The following is a 13,231-nucleotide window of genomic DNA, read 5'->3' as shown; positions in this document are numbered from 1 at the left end:
GTTGGCTTTACTTTAGGTAAAATCACCCCTCGAGATTGCGGATAAAGAGAGGGGGAGGTGGGGGTGGCAACAGTTTTCTCAAATGGCTTGTGGAGTTTGGCTGTGGCCTTGTTCAATCTTCTCTCCCCCCCCCTCCCCCACCCAACACTCCCACCCAAACCCCATGGTCGGGGCCTTTACCAGGCCGGTGCCCCTGCAGCCTGCCTTGACCGGGCCTCGCGCTTTGGTGGAGTTCTCTGCATGAGTGTCGCGTGTTGCCTGGGGAGCTGTGGAAAGGCGGAGCTGTTGCTTGCCCTCGCGCCCGACCTATACCCTGCCCTCCCCCTCCCCCTCCCCCGCTCCAACGTTGCCACCTTTGCCTCCCGTTCCCGCTTCACGTTCTGAATTTTGGGAGCGTTTGGGGAAGCGTCGGGGAGGATTAACAGCAAGCTGCCCCCGCCCCCACTCTCGCCACCTAAACGCACAGTCACGATGGCAGGCGGTCTGCCACTGGCCAGCGCTTACTATGGTCTCAGCTTTGGGGGCCATTGCCACCCTCTCCCTCCCAGCCCCCGTCCCGGACCGAATCCTCAGGGAGGTGAATAGCTGCCTTGATTGAATCGGGAGTAATTCATCAGATGGCAGTGCCACGTCGCTATGACAACAGAGGCAGTTTTCCACCGCCCCACCATCGCTGAATTACATTTTCTTACACTTCACGCTAGCTGGAAATGAAACAATCGGGGAGAGGAATTCACTGTGTGGTTTCTTTTGAAGGTTTGCACCTTGTTTTGAACCCTGCGGCCTGTTCCTTCCTATCTCTGTGACCTCCTCCAGCCCCACCATCCTAGGAAACAGCTGTGCCCCTCCAATTTGGGCCTGTAAAGCATCACCTATTTCCTTCACCCAGTCAATGGTGGCTGTGCCTTCAGCTGCTGGGGCCCCAAGTTCTGGAATACCCTTCCTAAACCTCTCTGCCTCTCTACTTCACTTCCTTCCTTCAAGACATTGCTTAATATCTACCTCTTTGACCAAACCTTTGGTCATCTGCTCAGATTTCTCCTGATCTGGTTTGGCATCTAATTTTGTCTGATAATGCTCCTGTGAAGTGCCTTGGAACAATTTACCAGGTTAAAAGAGATATATAAATGGAAGTTGATGTTAATTCCATTTGTATGTGCCTGGCTTCCTTCAGCTCCATGCCCCCCCGTTCCCTCCTGAGGGTGTTGAGCCTCCCTTGAACCCAGTTCTCTGTGTGCCGATCGACTGTGGAATGCACCGTAGCCCAGTCCTAATCCTGTCCTGATCATGATGCGTATGGGACTTGCAGCAGGATGGTTGGGTGCCAGTCAGGTTATTCCTCTTCCGCAGCTTGGTGGGAGCGAGGGGACACTGAGGGGCAGTGGTAACGCCCCCACTTCCCACTCCCCACTCTGCTGTGGTCAAGTGACTGCACAGATCAAGGCATAGGAACCACCTCTTTCTGCTCGGCGCCACACAGGACACGGGATCGGACACACCCGTCCCCAGCGTAAGAAGCTTTTGCGACTGTGTCCAGCCAAGTTACTCATGCTTGGCACGATAACGGTCTGTTTGTCCCCACAGGGTGTGTGAGTCGCTGGCTGGGCCAGCATTTATTGCCCATCCCTAATTGCCCTTGAGAAGGTGGTAGTGAACTGCCTTCTTGAACCGCTGCAGTCCATGTGAACAAAGATGGCTGAGAGGTGACTTGATTGAGGTGTACAAAATTATGAGGGGAATAGATAGAGTGGACAGGATAAAATTGTTTCCCTTGGTGGAGAATTCTAGAACCAGGGGACATAGATTCAAGATAAGTGGCAAAAGGTGTAGGGGGGACATGAGGAAGAACTTTTTTACGCAGTGGGTAGTGGGTGTCTGGAATTCACTGCCCAAGTTGGTGGTAGAGGCAGAAACTCTAAACTCTTTTAAAAAGTACCTGGATCTGCACCTAAAAAGTGCTGTAAGCTGCAGGGCTATGGGCCGGGTGCAGGAAGGTGGGATTAGAGAGGGCACCTGGGTATCCTCGGGCTGGCATGGACAAGATGGGCCGAATGGCATCCTTCTGTGCTGTAATTTTTCTATGGTTCTATGTAGTGTAGGTACACCCACAGTGCTGTTAGGGAGGGACTTCCAGGATTTTGATCCAGAAGGAGCGACATATATTTCTGAGCCAGGATGGTGAGGGCTTGGAGGGGAACTTGCAGGTGGTGGTGTTTCCATGAATCTGCTGCCCCTGTCCTTCTAGATGGTAGAGGTTGCAGGTTTGGAAGGTGCTGTTGAAGGAGCCTTGGTGAGTTGCTGCAGCGCATCTTGTAGATGGTAAACGCTGCTGCCACTGTGAGTTGGTGGTGGAGGGAGTGAATGTTTGTGGATGGGGTACCAATCAAGCGGGCTGCTTTGTCCTGGATGGTGTTGAGTTAAGACACTGCTTGTGGTTCTGCAGCTGGTGAAATGGTCCTCATGGAAGTCGCGCAGGTCAGTAAAGCAACTGCTAGATCAGCTTGCCTCTGAGACACCTCGGTATTTCCTCGGTGTCTTTTTCCAATATCTACTGGAATCATTTCAGCTTATTCACTGGGTTTAGTTCCTGTTTTACACAGGGTCTAGTTCATGTTTATTCACTGGATGTAGTTCATGTTTATTCACTGGTTGTAGTTCATGTTTATTCACCGGGTGTAGTTCCTGTTTATTCACCGGGTGTAGTTCATGTTTATTCACCGGGCGTAATTCATGATTATTCGCCAGGTATAGTTCCTGTCTATTCACTGGGTGTAGTTCATGTTTACTCACTGGGTGTAGTTCATGTTTATTCACTGGGTGTAGTTCATGTTTATTCACTGGGTATAGTTCATGTTTATTCACTGGGTGTAGTTCCTGTTTTACACAGGGTCTAGTTCCTGTTTGTTCACTGGATGTAGTCCCTGTTTATTCACTGGGTGTAGTTCCTGTTTATCCACTGGGTGTAGTTCCTGTTTATTCACTGGGTGTAGTTCCTGTTTATTCACTGGGTGTAGTTCCTGTTTATTCACTGGGTGTAGTTCATGTTTATTCACCGGGTGTAGTTCATGTTTATTCACTGGGTGTAGTTCATGTTTATTCACTGGGTGTAGTTCATGTTTATTCACCGGGTGTAGTTCATGATTATTCGCCAGGTATAGTTCCTGTCTATTCACCGGGTATAGTTCCTGTCTATTTACTGGGTGTAGTTCCTGTCTATTCACTGGGTGTAGTTCATGTTTATTCACTGGGTATAGTTCATGTTTATTCACTGGGTGTAGTTCCTGTTTTACACAGGGTCTAGTTCCTGTTTGTTCACTGGATGTAGTTCCTGTTTATTCACTGGGTGTAGTTCCTGTCTATTCACCGGGTATAGTTCCTGTCTATTTACCGGGTCTAGTTCCTGTCGATTCACTGGGTGTAGTTTATGTTTATTCACTTGGTATAGTTCATGTTTATTCACTGGGTGTATTTCCTGTTTATTCACTGGGTATAGTTCCTGTCTATTCACCAGCTGTAGTTCCTGTCTATTCACCAGGTGTGCTTCCTGTCTATTCACTGGGTGTACCTCCTGCCTATTCACCGAGTGTAGTTCCTGTCTGTTCACTAGGTGTAGTTGCTGTGTATCACAAGTTGTAGTTCCTGTCTATCCATCTGGTATAGTTACTGTTTATTTACCGGGTGTAATTCCTGTTTATTCACTGCCTGCTACATAATTCTTTGTTACAGTGATCGTGAAAGAACGAATCAATGTTGGGAAATCTGAGAGCGGTGTTCTACCTTACTCGTTGTATGGGATTCTCTGCCTTTGCACAGTTTTGGGAAATTTCACAACGCTTGGAAGATTTTTTAATGACCAGTCTGTTTTCCTCTTCTTCAGTGGTGTGGGGGCTGGGCATAAGTGTTTTACCCTGGGGCCTGAAATCCAGATCCCAATTTTTATTTGATTTCCAAAACCCCGCAGCACACTTTTCCAGAGAACTCCCCATCGAGAGATTGTGCTTTAGGCCTGGGATTGGCTCCCGTGCACTTCTGGGCTTCACCGAGATGACGAATGCGCACTTCATGCCAACAGAGGCTTACAGAGCAGATGACAGTTCAGTTCCTCCCCACTAAAACAGAACATTCCAAACTGCACCGTTCTTAAAGCGACAGCTCCCCTTTGTTCTGAAATTAACGTGAAACAGAACATGACCTCCTAGTGTTTCCAGCACTTCGATGTTTTTCTTATTCGTTCATGGGATGTGGGCGTCGCTGGCTAGGCCAGCATTTATAGCCCATCCCGAATTACCCTTGTTCAGAGGGCATTTAAGGGTCAACCACATTGTAGTCACATGTCGGCCAGGCCAGGTGAGAACAGGAGATTTCCTTCCCTAAGGGACGTCAATGAACCAGGTAGGTTCCTACAACAATCAACAATGGTTTCATGGCCATCATTAGACTTTTAAGTCCAGATTTTTTATTTTATTGAACTCAGATTCCACCATCTGCCATGGTGGGATTCAAACCTGGGTCCCTGGAGCGTTACCCTGGGTCTCTGGATTACTAGTCCAGTGACAATACCACTACGCCATCGCCTCCCCATTACACAATGAAATATCCATACTCTTCTGGCCTCCGCAAATTGTTGGAGGATGTGGTTAATTAGTAAGAAGGATCCCACTTTATGTGACAATCTGGATTCCCAAGCCAGGCATGGGTTAGATACAGAGTAAAGCTCCCTCTACACTGTCTTATCAAACACTCCCAGGACAGGTACAGCATGGGGTTAGATACAGAGTGAAGCTCCCTCTACACTGTCCCCATCAAACACTCCCAAGTCAGGTACAGCATGGGTTAGATACAGAGTAAAGCTCCCTCTACACTGTCACATCAATCACTCCCAGGACAGGTACAGCATGGGTTAGATACAGAGTAAATCTCCCTCTACACTGTCCCATCAAACACTCCCAGGACAGGTACAGCACGGGTTAGATACAGAGTAAATCTCCCTCTACACTGTCACATCAAACACTCCCAGGGCAGGTGCAGCACGGGTTAGATACAGAGTAAATCTCCCTCTACACTGTCACATCAAACACTCCCAGGGCAGATACAGCACGGATTCAATAGAGAGTAAAGCTCCATCTCTTCACTGTCTCTCTCTGCTCTGATGACTCGCAGTTTCCATGTTTCTCAAATTCCAGTCCAACCGACATGTTGCAGCACCGCCCATCTCCGCCCACCTCTCGCACCCCTTGTCTTTGCGCTGATGGTAGTTTCGTACTGTGCCCCTTTACAGATTGAAACTGTACGTTTCAAGGTTTCTTTAAGCAGTTCGGGGACCCACTTGCCAGGCAATTCTAGTAGAGCATCATGACTGAGTTGGCACAAAATCTCATTGGCTGAATGTGGCTGATATCAGCAGAAAATGGCTAGACAACAGGATGGCCCCCAGGGTGAGTGCAGCCTGCCTCCTAGGGCCTGCCTGTATCGTATTTCTTGACTGAGATATCCACACAGACAGAGTGTTAGCTTGTCAACATCATGGCACTGAGAGTTGTTCCCGGTAGGCTTAATTTTCATGACAAACTGGTGCGTTGAGCTCAGTAAACGCCTGGAAATTGGGTAATTGGTTTGAGAAATTAGGAGATGAAATGTATGCAAATGCACACGGGCAGCTAGTCGTTCTCAGCTGCTGTCCGAGAAGATAAAGAGTGGTTGTGGGCGATCGGGGGAGGGGGAGGAAACGTAGGCTGGTTACTGAGCACCTTCAGAAACGCAGTCACTGTCAAGGGGCTTGCTCTCACCCCTGGGGTAAGTCAAAAGCTGCGGAGTGGGGGCCGGTGGGGAGGAATCAGAGGCTTGGAGCTGATTGCTTGGCGACTGATCATTTTTTTTTTGTTGTAAGCTTCAGCAACACAGAAAGAAGAGAAATTAAGAACTGGCGTTTATATAGGATCTTTTGCCACCTCAGGGTGTTCCAAAGCGGTTTACAGCCAACGAAGTACTTTTTGAGCTGTGGTCGTTGCTGTAATATAGGAAGCGTGGCAGCCAATTTGCACACAGCAAGCTCCCACAAACCACATTGAAATCACGACCACGTTATCTGTGCTTTAGTGATGTTGATTGAGTGGGGAATCAAAATTGACCAGAACACAGTGAAGAGCTTCCCTGCTCTTTGTAATAGTGGCCGTGGGATCTTTGACGTTTATCTTAGATGGCAGATGGGGCCTTTATTTTAAGTTCTTCGGCAAAAGCAGCACCTCTGACAGTGCAGACCTCCCACCGGACTGCACTGGGAGTGTCAACCTCGATACCGATTGGGACTTCAACCCACGACCTTCTGATTCAGAGGCACAAGTTCTAACTGCCAAACCAAGGCTGGCACCTCACTGCTGGGTTGTGGTTAAAAACCCAATTGTTTTGGTTTGGGAGGAGGTGATCGGGAGGCAGTGAGAGAGGAGGCCGCCAATGAATCCTGGCCCTGCAGTGGAGCAGGAACATGGAGGTAAATGTCCCCAGGGCACCTCATAGGAGAGCTCATCAGACAAAACCTGACACCGAGCCCCATAAGGAGATGTTAGGCCAAATATTATGGCTTTTCTTAAAGAGTGAAAGAGAGTTAAAGACATGGCAATGTTTGCGTGGAATTACATAGACTACACAACACACTCAGCACAACCAGTCCTTGCCAGCATTTCTGCTCCATTTGAACCTCCCTCCTCTACCAATGTCCGCAAACCGTTCCAATCCCTACTCTCTCATATTCTCCCGCTCCCCTTAGAACACATCTGTACTCACTCCCTGTATTCACTCCCCTATATATCACTCCCTGTGGTAACGAGTTCCACGTTCTCGCCACTCTCATGATAAAGAAGTTTCTTCTGAATTCCTGTTTGGTTTCTTGGTGACTATGGCCTCTGGTTGTGCTGTCTGCGTCCAATCTATCAAAACCTTTTTTTCAATTGTGAAAAAACCGCGATCAGCCCCCACCACCCCCCCTTCAGCCTTCTCTCTTCAAGGAGGGAATTCCAGAGTTGATGGGCCTAGGCAGCTGAAGGCCCAGTTGCTCGTGGAGTGGGGCATTTAAAATCGGGGATGTACAAGAGGCCAGAGTTGGAGGAGCGCAGAGTTCTTGGCAGGTTGACAGAAGGAAAGGTAGAAATAGAACTACAATGAGTACGCAAGGAGAGAAAAGTGAAAGAATACAGGCAAGGCCATGACCTGCAGGCTTGGAGCTGGCCCATCGCCAGGAAGTTCTCTCCAGCTGAATGAGCTCTTCAGCAGTGCGGGTTGCCTCAGGACAGTGCTGAGGTTTAGCGGTGGGTGGGAAAGGCCAAATTGCTCATTCACTCTCTCCAAACCCACAAACATGCTTCTGTTCAAAAACAAGTGTGAGTGCACGCACTGGTGCAAAGCCCTTGAAGGTTCACACAAGTTCTGGAACACTCCTGGTACCAGCACAGAGGGAGCTCTGCACTGTCGTTGTTGAATTTCAGATGAGACACAAAACCATTCTGTTTGACCTCTCAGTTGGACGTAGGAGAGCCCATTGTCCCTGTTTTAAAGGGCAGGAGAGTCCTCTCCAGTGCCGTGGTCAATATTGATCCTCCACCATGAAGTAAGAGAAAGATTATCTGGGCATTATCACATTGTTATTTGTGGGAGGTTGCAGTGCATTAGATTAATGTTAAACATGCCCCATTTCACAGGTTAGATGAAAAAGCAATCGCAGTCTAGACTCGTCTCCTAATGGATGGAGCGAGAGTGATATAAGGCAGGATTTTTCAGCCCCGCCAGCAGCGGGCATCATCGTGGGTGGGACGGGAAAATTTGGAGAGGGGCAAAAGTCAAGCCACTGGTGAGGCCGGAAGACCCCACCCATAGTGAGGGTGAGTGCATAACAGACTGTGTTGTAACTGAGTGATATAGCGAGAGTTGGGGTTTAACAGCCTTGATGTCAAGGGCAGTCTCTCTCACCTCACCTCCGTAAGTCACCTCTTCTACCCATGTGGGACCAAGACTGGAATGAAGTCAGTGGCCAAATGGTCCTGGCACAACCCAAACTGAGCATCAACGAGCAGGTTGTTGCTGAATAAGTGTCTTTTGTTTACACTGTTGATGACGGCTTCCATCACTTTGCTGCTGATTGAGAGTAAACTGATTGGACGGGAATTGGCCACTTTGGATTCATCCTGCTCTTTCGTGGACAGGTCATACCTGGGAAATTTTCCACTTTTGTTGCGTAGATGCCAGTGTTGTATCCGTACTGGAACAGCTTGGCTAGAGACGAAGCTCGTTCTGGAGCACAAGCCTTTGGACCTACAAATAGGATGTTGTTGGGACCCTCAGCCTTTGCTGTGTCCAGTCTTGATATCACATGAAGTGAATCAAATTGGCTGAAGACTGGAATCGATGATGGTGTGGAGCCAATTTACTCACAGCAAGATCCCCCAAACAGCAATGTGATAATGTGCTTTCGTGATGTTGGTTGATGGTTAAATATTGGCCAGGACATGGGCGGGGGAGAAGAATCCTTTCTTCTTCTTCAAAATGGCAGGAGTGGGGTCTTTTAGGTCCACCTGAGAGGGCAGATGGAGCAGCAGTTTAACCTCCCTTCGGAAAGTAGGCACATCCGACAGTACAGCACTCCCTCTGTACTCCATGGGGAGGAACAGCCTGGATTTTGTGCTCAAGTCCCTTGAGAGGGGTTTGAACCCATGACCTCCATTGCATACTCCACCTTCCTCATCAGGCAGTTTATCATGGAGCTGGCGTTCACTGTCCTCTGAAGGCAGGTGGGATTGTCCAAGAACCCTGTTTCGTTGACATGTTCTCACCACGGCTGCATCACAGTTTCTGGATTATGAACCCCCTTTGGCTAATTGAAGGGTTTTCTCCCCTGACCTTTGATGGCATTCGCTCCATCAGGGGTTACACTGGCCCCACCTCCTCCAGGCACTCGTCCGCACGGAGCTGTTGTCCCTCTCTGCAGACGGCATGGTCAACATGACCACCGGCCCAGCTCCCGGGCCTTGACCTATCACATGTAGCACTGTCTAAGGTCACGCCCGGAACAGGCTTGGTCACTAAAGTAAAAGCAAAATACTGCAGATGCTGGAAACCTGAAATAAAAACAGAAAATGCTGGAAAAGCTCAGTAGGTCTGGCAGTACCTGTGAAGAGAGAAACAGAGTTTCGAGCCCGTGTGACTCTTCTTCAGAGCCCTTAAAACCAAATCCATATTGCCATTTAGGAGAGAATTTTGAAAACGTTTCTTCTCACAAAAAGAGATGGAATTATAAAACTCTCTCCCACAGAAAGCACTGGACAGGAGTTCAATTCATAATTTTAAAGATGAGATCAATAGATGTTTGCTAGCCAAGGTAGCGAAGGGATTATGGAGACAAGGCAGGTGGATGGAGTTAAGATACAGATCAGCCGTGATCCCACTGAATAGCAGAGCAGGCTAGAGGGGCTGAATGGCTTCCTCCTGTTCCTGTGCTCCAAATGGAGTAGCCTTGTTTCCGACCTTTCAGCCAAATTTTCATCCATTTCCAGGGTTTGGTCTGAAACCCCCTGGTTTTGAGTTGAATTAATTAAGAGCCTTTCACGTGTTACTTCAATCAAAAGTGTCCCACTGTAATTCTGATGGAAAGGTCTGCCCCTTCAGACGACCTGGTGGCAACACTCCATCTTTAAATAAGTTAAGTGGCTATTGTCCATCGTGAAAGGGGTTCGACAAGTTTTCCATTTCAATCTTATCCAGTGCCGAGTGTCAACATTTCCTTCCGTATCTAGACTGCGATATACCTTTCAAGGAAATGACCTCTTTCCAGAGAAGCCCTTTAATATTAATGAGGACGCTGAACGATTGCTTTTGTTAACATTTGGAGCAGCAGAAGAAAGGACTAAAATGGGCGAGGGGGTGGGGGAAGAGAATCCCGTCACCATAACAACACAGAAAAACCTTGCAAATACGTCTTGGGTGCAGTTTCCATGGTACTTGTACACTCAAAACATGAGGTGGGTTGGTGAACATGAAAGGAAATGTGTTAAGATCAGGCAGCTTTCAAAACAGTTGACCTTTGACCTCCAACTTCAGCACATCAGATGTTTGCTGTTTGATTATTTTTGGGAGGGAGGGATTGCAGTTTAGGTTGAGAGAGCGCACTTTGCTTTTTGTAGTGATTCAGTTGCTATGGATAACAACATGAGTGCTTCTTTCTAATCGCGCCCTGGAATCCATGTTCCCATTGTCGAGCTGCGTGGACCAAGCAAAGTTGAGCACTTTACAGTTTGGGGTTTAACACACCCTGGCAGCTGGAGCAGGGCCTTGGGACCCATCTTCTGGCATGGGTCCAATTCCAGCCTCATGGCCAAACTCAGACCTGGTGGTTTACCAGCCCAAGGATTGGGTACATGTGTTTTACGGGTGATAGCCCCCTGCAAGTTCCGATGTTTTGCAAGTCAAAGATGCCGGCCTTCAAAACTTTGCCAGGCCCATTTTCGTACATGGACATTTTGCCAGCAGAAAGGTGATGGACAGGGACTTCAAGTGGCTCAAATACATCTCAACCCCAGTCCCAAATTTGGGAGCTAAATCCCAGGCTCATATACGATGCCAGTCAAATATCTGCATGTGAGTTACATTTTTGACCCATCTGTGCATATTATCAACATATTATTAACAATCTCTGTGTTACAGGGGTATAACACTCCTGTGTATATTATGCAACACACTGTGTTATAAGGTATACACTCCTATATATATTATATCACACACCGTGTGTTTAAAGGGTATAACACTCCTGTATATATTATATAGCACATTGTGTCTAACAGGGTATAACATTTCTGTATATACTATATAACACACTGTGTGTTACAGGGGTATAACACTCCTGTGTATATATTATATAACACACTGTGTGTTACAGGGTGTAACACTCATTTATATATTACATAACACACTATGTGTGCAGGGTATAACACTCCTGTATATATTATATAACACACTGTTTGTTACAGGGGTATAACACTCCTGTATATAATACATAACACACTGTGTTACAAGGTATACAGTCCTTTTTAGATTATATAACACACTGTGTTACAGGAGTGTAACACTCCTGTATATATTATATAACACACTGCGTGTTACAAGGGTATAACAGTCCAGTATATATTATATCTCACACTGTGTCTAACAGGGTAGAACATTCTTGTATATATTAAATAACACACGGTGTGTTACAGGGTATAACTCTCCTGTATATATTATAACACAGTGTGTCTAACAGGGTATAACACTTCTGTATATATCATATAACATACTGTGTGTTACTGGGTATAATACTCCTGTATATATTATATAACACATTGTGTCTAACAGGGTATAACACTCCTGTATATATTATACAACACACTGTGCGTTACATGGGTATAACACTCCTGTATATATTATATAAGACACATTGTGTCTAACAGGGTATAGCACTGCTGTATATATTATACAACACACTGTGTGTTACAGGGTATTACACTCCTGTATATATTATATAACACATTGTGTCTAACAGGGTATAACGCTCCTGTATATAATATATAACACACTGTTTGTTACAGGGTATAACACTCCTGTATATGATATATAATACACTGTGTGTTACAGGGTATAACACTCCTGTATATATTGTATAACACTGTGTGTTACAGGGTATAACACTCCTGTATATGTTATATAACACACTGTGTTACAAGGGTATAACACTCCTGTATATATTATATAACACATTGTGTCTAACAGGGTATAACACTCTTGTATATATTATACAATGCGCTGTGTGTTACAGGGTATAACACTCCTGTATATATTAAATAACACACTGTGTGTTACAAGGGTACTACACTCCTGTATATATTATATAACACATTGTGTCTAACAGGGTATAACACTCCTGTATATATTATACAACACTCTGTCTGTTACAGGGTATAACACTCCTGTACATATATAATACACTGTGTGTTACAGGTTAAAGCGCTCCTGTACATATTATATAGCACACTGTGTGTTACAGGGGTATAACACTCCTGTACATATTATATAACACACTGTGTTACAGGGATATAACACTCCTGTATATATTATATAACAGTGTGTCACAGGGATATAACACTCCTGTACATATTATTTACCACACTGTGTGTTACAGGGCATAGCATTCCTGCATATATTGTATAACTACAGGGTATAAGACTCCGCTATGTATTGCATAACATACTGTCTTACAGGGTATAGCACTCCTATATATATTACATAACACACTTTGTGTGTTACAGGGTATAACACTCCTGTATATATTAAATAACACTGTGTGTTGCAGGGGTATAACACTCCTGTATATAGCATTTCTCTATATTTTTTGTTACAAACTGTGCTTTCTAGGTGTACAGCACTGCTTCCAATTATGTATTGGAGGATATGTTTTTACAATAATAGGAGTAAAAGCCCTTTCAGATGTGCACTGCACTTGTTACTTTATACACTGTGGCCCTGGGAAATGTTCGATGAGGAACTTTACCTTGCAAGTGCAGGCCTGGGGTATCTAATCTACTGAAAACAGATATAGACTGATTTTGCCTCTTTGCTTTCTAATTGTTTTGCTTGAATGCTGAACAAACATGATTGAGTCTCCCTGTCGGAACATGTTCTGTTTCACGGCTGTTTACAAAACGAAATCAGCAGCTGAGCTGACACCCAGGCATGGACATGTGCCTGAGGGAGAAAGAGTTCGTCTGAGCGCTGCACTGCACAATTCTCAGGACTTTTATCTCTTTTGTTTAGATATCCATGCAGGCGTGCTTGGTAACAACAAGAACACAGCTGATCAGGGGAGAATCTCAGAGGGAGAGAGAGAGAGAGTAGATTGTAGAGAGTGAAAGAGTCAGACACATAGAGAGGAAGGAACAAATGACATGAGAGCAAAGGAAATATATGCAAAATGGATGGAGGAAAAGAAGGGCAGAGGAGAGAGATAAAGAGGGGAAAGGAACTGAACGAAAGAGGGAGATGAAGACAAAGGATTGTGTGAGAGAGAGAGAAAGAACAACTGAAACCAAGGAGAGACGGAGGAGAGGGTGAAACAGGATACAGGAAAGAGGAAGCAGCTAACATTTGTCTGGTAAATGCCGAATTCTGCGGGGCTGGGAATCCGAAGTCAAACAGGTAGACAGGCTTGGGAAAAGCC

The 13,231-nt window shown here is 46.1% G+C and overlaps 1 protein-coding gene across 2 annotated transcripts in view; it reads left to right on the top strand.

Moving 5' to 3' along the window:
• The window catches only part of LOC144695689 (ras/Rap GTPase-activating protein SynGAP-like), a 492,301-nt gene that overhangs the window by 34,168 nt on the left and 444,902 nt on the right, over nt 1–13,231 (top strand). Inside the window, exon 1 of one of the 2 annotated variants that reach the window (XM_078566630.1) lies at nt 13,062–13,165. The exons of the other annotated variant lie outside the window; for it this stretch is intronic. The gene's annotated coding sequence lies outside the window, so the exon portion shown is untranslated. Of the gene's footprint in view, nt 1–13,061; nt 13,166–13,231 lie in introns of those variants that run through there. 2 annotated transcript variants of the gene reach the window in all.

The sequence above is a fragment of the Cetorhinus maximus genome, chromosome 21 (assembly GCF_964194155.1).
Source record: "Cetorhinus maximus chromosome 21, sCetMax3.hap1.1, whole genome shotgun sequence".
NCBI lineage: Eukaryota > Metazoa > Chordata > Chondrichthyes > Lamniformes > Cetorhinidae > Cetorhinus > Cetorhinus maximus.
The sequence above is the reverse complement of the archived record's forward strand: the minus strand, read 5'-3'. Positions and strand labels throughout refer to the sequence as shown.